Source organism: Grammomys surdaster, unplaced genomic scaffold (assembly GCF_004785775.1).
Source record: "Grammomys surdaster isolate TR1022 unplaced genomic scaffold, NIH_TR_1.0 140, whole genome shotgun sequence".
Lineage (NCBI taxonomy): Eukaryota > Metazoa > Chordata > Mammalia > Rodentia > Muridae > Grammomys > Grammomys surdaster.
This window is the reverse complement of record NW_021604598.1, coordinates 4344659-4352243: the sequence shown is the minus strand read 5'-3', so window position 1 is coordinate 4352243 and position 7585 is coordinate 4344659. Positions and strand designations below refer to the sequence as shown.

General features: G+C 40.1%; 1 protein-coding gene across 1 annotated transcript in view; it reads right to left on the bottom strand.

Moving 5' to 3' along the window:
- The window catches only part of Bmper (BMP binding endothelial regulator), a 258960-nt gene that overhangs the window by 69583 nt on the left and 181792 nt on the right, over positions 1 to 7585 (bottom strand). The window lies entirely within an intron of this gene.

Sequence of the window (7585 nt, the reverse complement as noted above, 5' to 3'; positions counted from 1 at the left end):
GGGGAGGGGAGGGGAGGAGAGGAGAGGAGAGGAGAGGAGAGGAAAGGGAAAAGAGAAAACAAAGAAGCCACAGCCAACATCAACTTAAACAGAAAGAAACTCAAAACTTTTCCACTAAAATCACAAACAAGACAAAGATGTCCACTCTCTTCACACCTATTCAATATAAGAACTTAAGAATCTAAGTACTTAAGGTCTTACCCAGAGCAATGAGGCAACCAAAGGTCATCAAGTGGACACAAATAGGAAAGAAGTCAAAGCATCTTTATTTACAGATGATATGATTTTATACATAAAAGACTCCAAAAATCTTATACATCTGACCAACACTTTTATCTAAGTAGCAAGATACAAAATTATTAGACAAAAATCAGTAGCATTCCTATATAGAAATAACAGACTCAGAAAGAAATCATGGAATCAGTATCTTTCATAATTGCCACCAAAAGCAAATTCTATCTGAGCAAGTAAAAGACTTAATAAATAAACTAAATAAATAAAAACTCTAAGACATCAAAGAAAAAAAGAAAAAAATATATCAGAATATAGAAAGACTCAAAGATCAATAGAAACATTGTGCAGATGGCTATCATACCAAAAGCAGTCTATAGATTTGATGCAGTCTTCATCAAAAGTCCAGCAGAATTTCACTGTTCAATTTCAAATGGGAAACACACACACACACACACACACACACACACACACACACACACACACACACACGACAGTTAAGACAACCCTGAATAATAAAAGAACCACTGGAAGTATCATCATCTCGAATTTCAAGATGTATTACAGAGCTATAGTAATGAAAACAGCAAGATATTGGCATAAAAACACATTGATCAATGGAAACAAATTGAAGACTCACACATTAAGTACACATACCTACACATGCCTGAGCTTGAACAAGGTAGTATCTTCAATAATAGTGCTGCTCAAATTGTAGGTCTGTTTGTAGAAGAATGGAAATAGAACCATATCTATCATGCCGCACAAAACTCAACTCCAAATGGATCAAGAATCTGAACATAACACCAGATATCCTGAATCTGATCAACGAAGTAGGGAATGGGCTTTAACTAACTGATATAAAGAAGATCTTTCTGAACAGGAACAGGCATTAAGATCAACAATTAATAAGTGGAAACTCATAAAGGTTTTTATATGGTAAAGAACACCACCATTTCAGTAAAAGAGTCTACAGAATGGGCGAAGTATTTACCAAATATACATCTAATATCTAGATATTATATTCTATTATCTAGGTTAGCATCTACAGTATATAAAGCACTAAAACGAAACTGAACATTAGGAAAACAAATAACACAATTTAAAACAGAGTGCAGATCTAAACAGAGAGCCTCAAAAGATGTCTCAAATGATGAAACACAAATGGCTGAGAAACACTTAAAGAAATGCTTCAGATCCTTAGCCACCAGGAAAATGCAAACTAAAACTACTTAGAGAGTTCATCTTACCCCAGTCAGAATGGCCAAGATCAATAAAGCAAATGACAGCTCATGCTGCCAAGGATGTAGGGAAAAGGGGGACACTTATTTATTGTTGGCAAGAGTACAAACGGGTACAGGCACTATGGAAATCAGTTATTGGTTCCTCAGAAAGTTGGAGCTTAGTCTATTGCATTTTCCAGCAATATCACTCTTGGGCATATAGCCAGTGGACTCTCTTGGGCAGTGGACTCTCTACACCCTGCTTCATGGTCATCCATGTTCGTTGCTGCTTTATTCAAAATAGCCAGAAATTAGAAACAGCCAAGATGTCCATCAACTGATGAGTAGATGAGCAAATAATGAAAATAGGGTAACAAAATTTACAGATAAATGGGTGAAGCTAGAAACAGTCATCCTGATTGAGATAGCCTAGACTCCCCAAAACAAATATGCTGTATGTTCTCTTATATGTGGATGCTAGCTTTCAGCTTTCCATATGTGTGCTACAATCGAAACACTCATAGAGGTGAGTTTATCATAAAGGACCAGGGGAAGAAGGGTATCTCCCAACAGGAAATAAAATTTTTAGTGTTATGAAGAAATAAAGGGGAAACTAGAATCACAGGATTAAATTGGGGGTGGAGAAGGACCGAGGCAAAGTAGGGAATACAGGTACAGGAAACAAACATTTAATGCCTTTTGTAAAACTATATGCAAACCTACTACTGTAGAAGCTTCCTAAATTACATACAGGCATAAAAGCAATTTAAATTAAGTCACCATACAATGGGAAGATAATGTCCCAACTAGATATCTTATGCTATCAAGTTAAACCTCCAGGGACAGGAATGGTTTACATCTTGAGTCATTGGCCAAAGGTGTCCTGTGGAACCACTCAAACATCATAGGCTGTTGTCAAGGCTATTGGTTGTTCTTCACATCTTAAGGGTAAAGAGCCTATTGGCCCTATTGCTGAGGACAGCACTTACTTATGACATTGAACATGGAGAAATCCAGCTGGTGCTCAACTAGTAGCTTCACCTCAACTGACTAGCACATGTGGTTCCTCGAGATATTCTGTACACTACCAGAGGAAAAAAGTAATCATCAATATTATCCAGCTATAAACCCTATGACCTACAACAGCAACCTGCCTTTGATACCCTATTTCAATAGTGACACAAATGTTATGGGAATAATTGACCTTTTAAAAATTAGATTTAAGGCCCACTACATACTAAAGTACTAAAGAACTTGAGACTAGAAAGGCCATGAAACTAGGGGAAAAACCTAACACCATTCTTCTGCTAAAGGAGCAAAGCAACAAGATGACTCCTAATGGCATACTGCTATGTGGTGGTTTGAATGAGAATGGCCCATTAGGTTTATATATTTGCATGCTTAAGCCCGAGTTGGTGAACTGAAGTCTGTTATTGGGGTAGACTTAGAGGTTTAAAAAGCTAAGGCCAGGTCCAGTGTCTCTCTGCCTGCTGTCGGAGGATCAGGATGCAGCTCTCAGCTACTGCCCCAGTATGGTGCCTGTCTGTATGCCATCATGGTCTCCAACATGATGATAGTGGATTAATCCTCTGGGACTGAAAGAAAGCCCCCAACTAAATGCTTTGTCTTGAGGAATTTTACTTGGCCATAATGTCTCTCACATCAATAGAACAGTAAAGTAACTAAGACATTCTGTGCCCATAGTCAGTGCCTCACTTAGCTCTACTCTGAAAAGTTTCTTCCTTTAGCAATTGGAAATTAACAGAGACCCACAATAAGGCACTGTGGAAAGAGTGAGAGGCTTTAGAGAATACAGTACTAAATGGGATGCCTTCCTCAAACCTCTCCTCTTAAAGCTTAGGAGCCTGTACAGGAAAGGATTTTAAAAGACTATAAAGCCAAAGGTAGTGGATGCTTCAGAAAAGGCAGTATTAGCATTTTGTCTAGGCTCCACCCCACAGTTACCTGGCAACAGCCAGATGGACCTGACTCACTATAAAAAAGGCTGCTTCCCCTCTCCCCCCTCCCCCTCCCCCTCCCTCTCCCCTCCCCCCCTCTCTCCTTGTTTTTCTGTTTCTACTCCCTCAACTCCTCTCCCCATGTCCGGAATAAACTCTATTCTATACTATGCCATCATGTGGCTGGTCCCTGGTCCCTCAGGGGGAAGGGATGCCTCAGCATGGACCCATAGAGCCACCCCCTTCTCCCACACTTGACTACACATCCACCAAACATATCCCTTTTCTCTTTATTTTTATAAAACACAACAAGGAGTGTCTTCCTGACACAACAGGACTAACACACATATGAACCCAGAGATTATAGCACCATGTAAAGACCTGTTCAAGTTCAAGCCAAACAAAATTCTAGCACTAGAAAAGGGAAGTAGATACAGAGTCCTGGCTCTAACCAAGAAGTTATTTACAAGTGATACCAGCTGAGAAAGAAAAAATTCATCTTCCCCCAAAGCAATGTCATTGGGTATATCAACTACACTACAGGGAAGGCCCTATGCCTGGGAGTACTTCACCAACACAAGAGAATGCCATTGTTTTTGTTGGAGTGAGGGTGTCTTTTTTTCTTTTGGCCTTTTAAAAAAAAATATTGTTTGTTTGGGGTTTTGTTTGGGAGTGAAAGCCTGAAGTTGGATGGGTATGGAGGTGAGAAAGATATGGGAAGAGTTAGGGAGGGTTCAAAATATATGAATTTTTTTTATTTTAAATAATTTTTGAAGGCTTGTACACTGGGGACCATGCCCATTAAGGAGTGTAGAGAGATGCTGTGGCCTCTAAATATCTTGACTCCAACAGTACTTCACTTTCACATCTTGACTTCCCCACATTGCAGTGTGATTCTGCCCTCACTTCAGAGTCCAGTACATAACACTAGGGAGTGTTGTCTTTTCCAATACTTGCCAACATTGTGTGCCAACTTGGGTCCTGACCTCTGCTCTCCAGGCTGCTTGGGCTGGGTCTCTCTCTCTCTCTATCTGGGATACTCAGTTGTAGTGAGGAGAGGAGCTGACACTAGCTGCTAAACATCATGAGGAGCCACTGTGGGAGAGAGAGGTGCCTACTGCTCTTGGGCTTCTCAGCTGGCACCAAGGACACAGGGAGAAGCAGCACAAAGCTGAGGGAGATGTGAGAAGGGACAAGGCATGAGCTGGTCACCATTTTCCTCAGAGAGGACTGTGTGAATCCACGTATAATGCAGTAAAAAAAATGAAAAAAATGTTATTACGTGTGACTATTTAATTTAAGGACAAAGTAAGTAGGAAACTTAAATCTTATATTTTTGGTTGTGAACCTAGCCTTTTTAATGGCTAAGCCATCTCTCCAGCCCGGAAACTTAAATCTTAAGAAACCATGTCAAAACGCTCAACATTTTACATAATCCAGTACTAATTGTTTTGTGCTCAGAGATATTTAATTTTCTATTTAAAGAAGTTTATTGTGAATCCAAAGGATTTGAGTATATCTCAAAATTTGGTATCAATTTAGCCCAAGGATCAAATTGAAGTGTGAATTAAAAATATAGCGAAATCTTAAATGTTTCCCAAAGGAAAATAAATTAAGCATTGAATAATATGCATTTATCTTTTATTCCTCTATAAAGTGGTGATTTTCAAATGTTTAGACAATAGACAGTTTATTAGCAAAGATACTGAATTAGGTTATAAGCCAAATAAAAGAGCTCACAAATCCCAGACTTTTCAAACAAAAGTAATTCAGAGAAATCAAACATTTTGACTTTATAGGACAAATTATCACACGCAGAATTTGCTTTGTGGAAAGTGCCATGAATTTAAGAATACCAGGAAGAGAAAATACTGTAAGAAATACACTTCACTCTGTCACAAACACATAGGTGTTTCTGTGTATGCATGTGTGCATGCATACGTGCATGTGTTTGTAGTGTAGTGTGTACATGTATAAAAGAGAGGGAAAACACTTTCTTCTTCATCAGTAAAAAACAGATACATCTTTGAAGGATGAGAAAAAATAAAATTCCAACACTATTTATGCTAGTGATGCTTTCCTATATCAAGGCAAGAGTTTCTTGTCCTATAAGAACACTTAATAAATATATCAAGGCCATTATCCTGACCACATAACAGGTTGATTTCAGAAATTCCATCCTGTGCATTCAAATACACTGGGCAACTCTTGGCAAGTATGGTGTGCCATGTTATTGCTGTGTTTGTCTCTCCTCCACAACAAAAGTCATTGTACAAAAAATAGCTAAACAGCCTTGACTAGCACTTTCAGTGTCATGAAAGAGAAACAGTTCATTTTCAAAGAGTCCAAGGCTTTGCTAGCAAGAACCTAAAAAATCAGGTCTTCGTGATGAGCTCAGGAACTACCATCATTTAGAGAGTTGAAGAGCTAACCAAGAGCTCAGGAAGGTCCCCATCAAACATCAGGGACATAGGATAAGGGAACACAGTGGGCTTGAGCAGTCCATCTGCCATATGCCACCACTACATTGCCCAGTGTTCTTTAGAACAGTGATTTTACCAAAGCTAGATGGAGCATCTGGAGCTCTGGTGGCTTCATGGCAGTTGCCAGTTGGAAAGTGACAGTGTTCTGACTGTCTCCAGCTTCTTCTCACCATGTACGTAGCTCATCCTCAGTCTCCTGTTCCAGAAAGTCTATTCAGAACCCTATAATTGGGCCTGTCTAGAGCACCACAGAGCAATTGCCTTTCTGTGTGGGACTGCATTTCTCTTCTTCTTCTAAGAAAGGAGGAAAGCCCAGGACATATTTAACATTATCCCTCCCACTTCAATATGAGGGAGGACACATCCTTCTGCTGTGGAGTCGAGGTAGCAGTAGGTTATGTGACTAGCGGGGTTGTCTAGATCTCTCCTCCTATCATTTCTAGGGAAGAGAAGAAGACCCAAGGCTACCCTGAACCAGACCATGGCAACAACAGGTAGAATACAAGCCCAATTCCCAACTACATCCTGCCTTAAGTCTGCCTGCAGGAAGAACTAAAAAGCATGCCTAAACTTGCCCAGGCTGGTCACATCTAGCCTCTGATACAAACACCCTCTGCCATGTTGCTATTGCTGCTGCAGACCTTCTAAAGGACAGAAGAGGGCAACCAACTGGCCACTGAACAAGTCAATTCTTTCTAGTTTTGTGCATTGAAATACTTTCTTGGGATATCTGCCAAAGTCACGCTATTCTCCTACTGAACTCAAAGGAGCTTAAAACTAATTCACCAGAGGCAAAAGAAGTGGGAATTTGGTAGAAAAGACCAATCTCCAGTTATTGTTTTCAGTGAAATCTTTTGAAGAGATGGACAGACGTGGCCTAGGAATTGTATAGCCTCTTCATCCCAATTTCAGCAGAGAGAAGAGCCCAATCTGAACCTTCAACTAGTGTGGTAGAGCTTCCAAAGGAGGCCCTTTGCATGTTTGTCTTCTAATTGATAGTAACAAAATGGTGGCAGCCAACAGCTCCAGCACCTCTAGCTCTTTGGTTCAAAACCTCACTAAATAGGAAGAGCAGTCCCTGTTGTCTTGAATTAACAGATAGATGAAGCAAGCATGTACAGGAAGGTCGAACAGCCTGGTGGTCCTGAAAGCTGGCAGTCCACAATGATAATACTCTTAATTGCTTTGCTCTCCCAAGTCTCTCCTAGGCTTTAAGATTCCAAATAAAATATGGGTCGTCCAGGTGGCTAACTCATCCATGATCTCCAACTAGGACTCAGTAGGAAAGGGGTGGAGCCAACCTTGGGGGCAGAATAAAGGAGAAAAATAAGGGAACCCAGAGCATTCAAATTATAACAGGAAAATGGCTGAAAGAGCCGAGTGTACAACTAGAGCCAAATAGCTTGGCAGATACAGCCATGCTTGGGGATCTGTGATGACAGGGACAGTCTTTTTTCCATCCCACTTTGGGCTGCCTTTATAGAAATTTATCTTTTATGTCCAAAGATCAAATTAAAATAAAAAGATCACATTTAATGAGAGCTAAGGGAAATAAAGTGGTGGCAATTAAAGAGTAAAAATAACCTCTCTGCGGTTGCAGACCACAGGAGTTTCCTAGTTTTAAGAGCCACAGGCAAATCACTTAAACAAGGCCTTCTGCACTGCATTCCTCTCATGTTTCCTCACACGC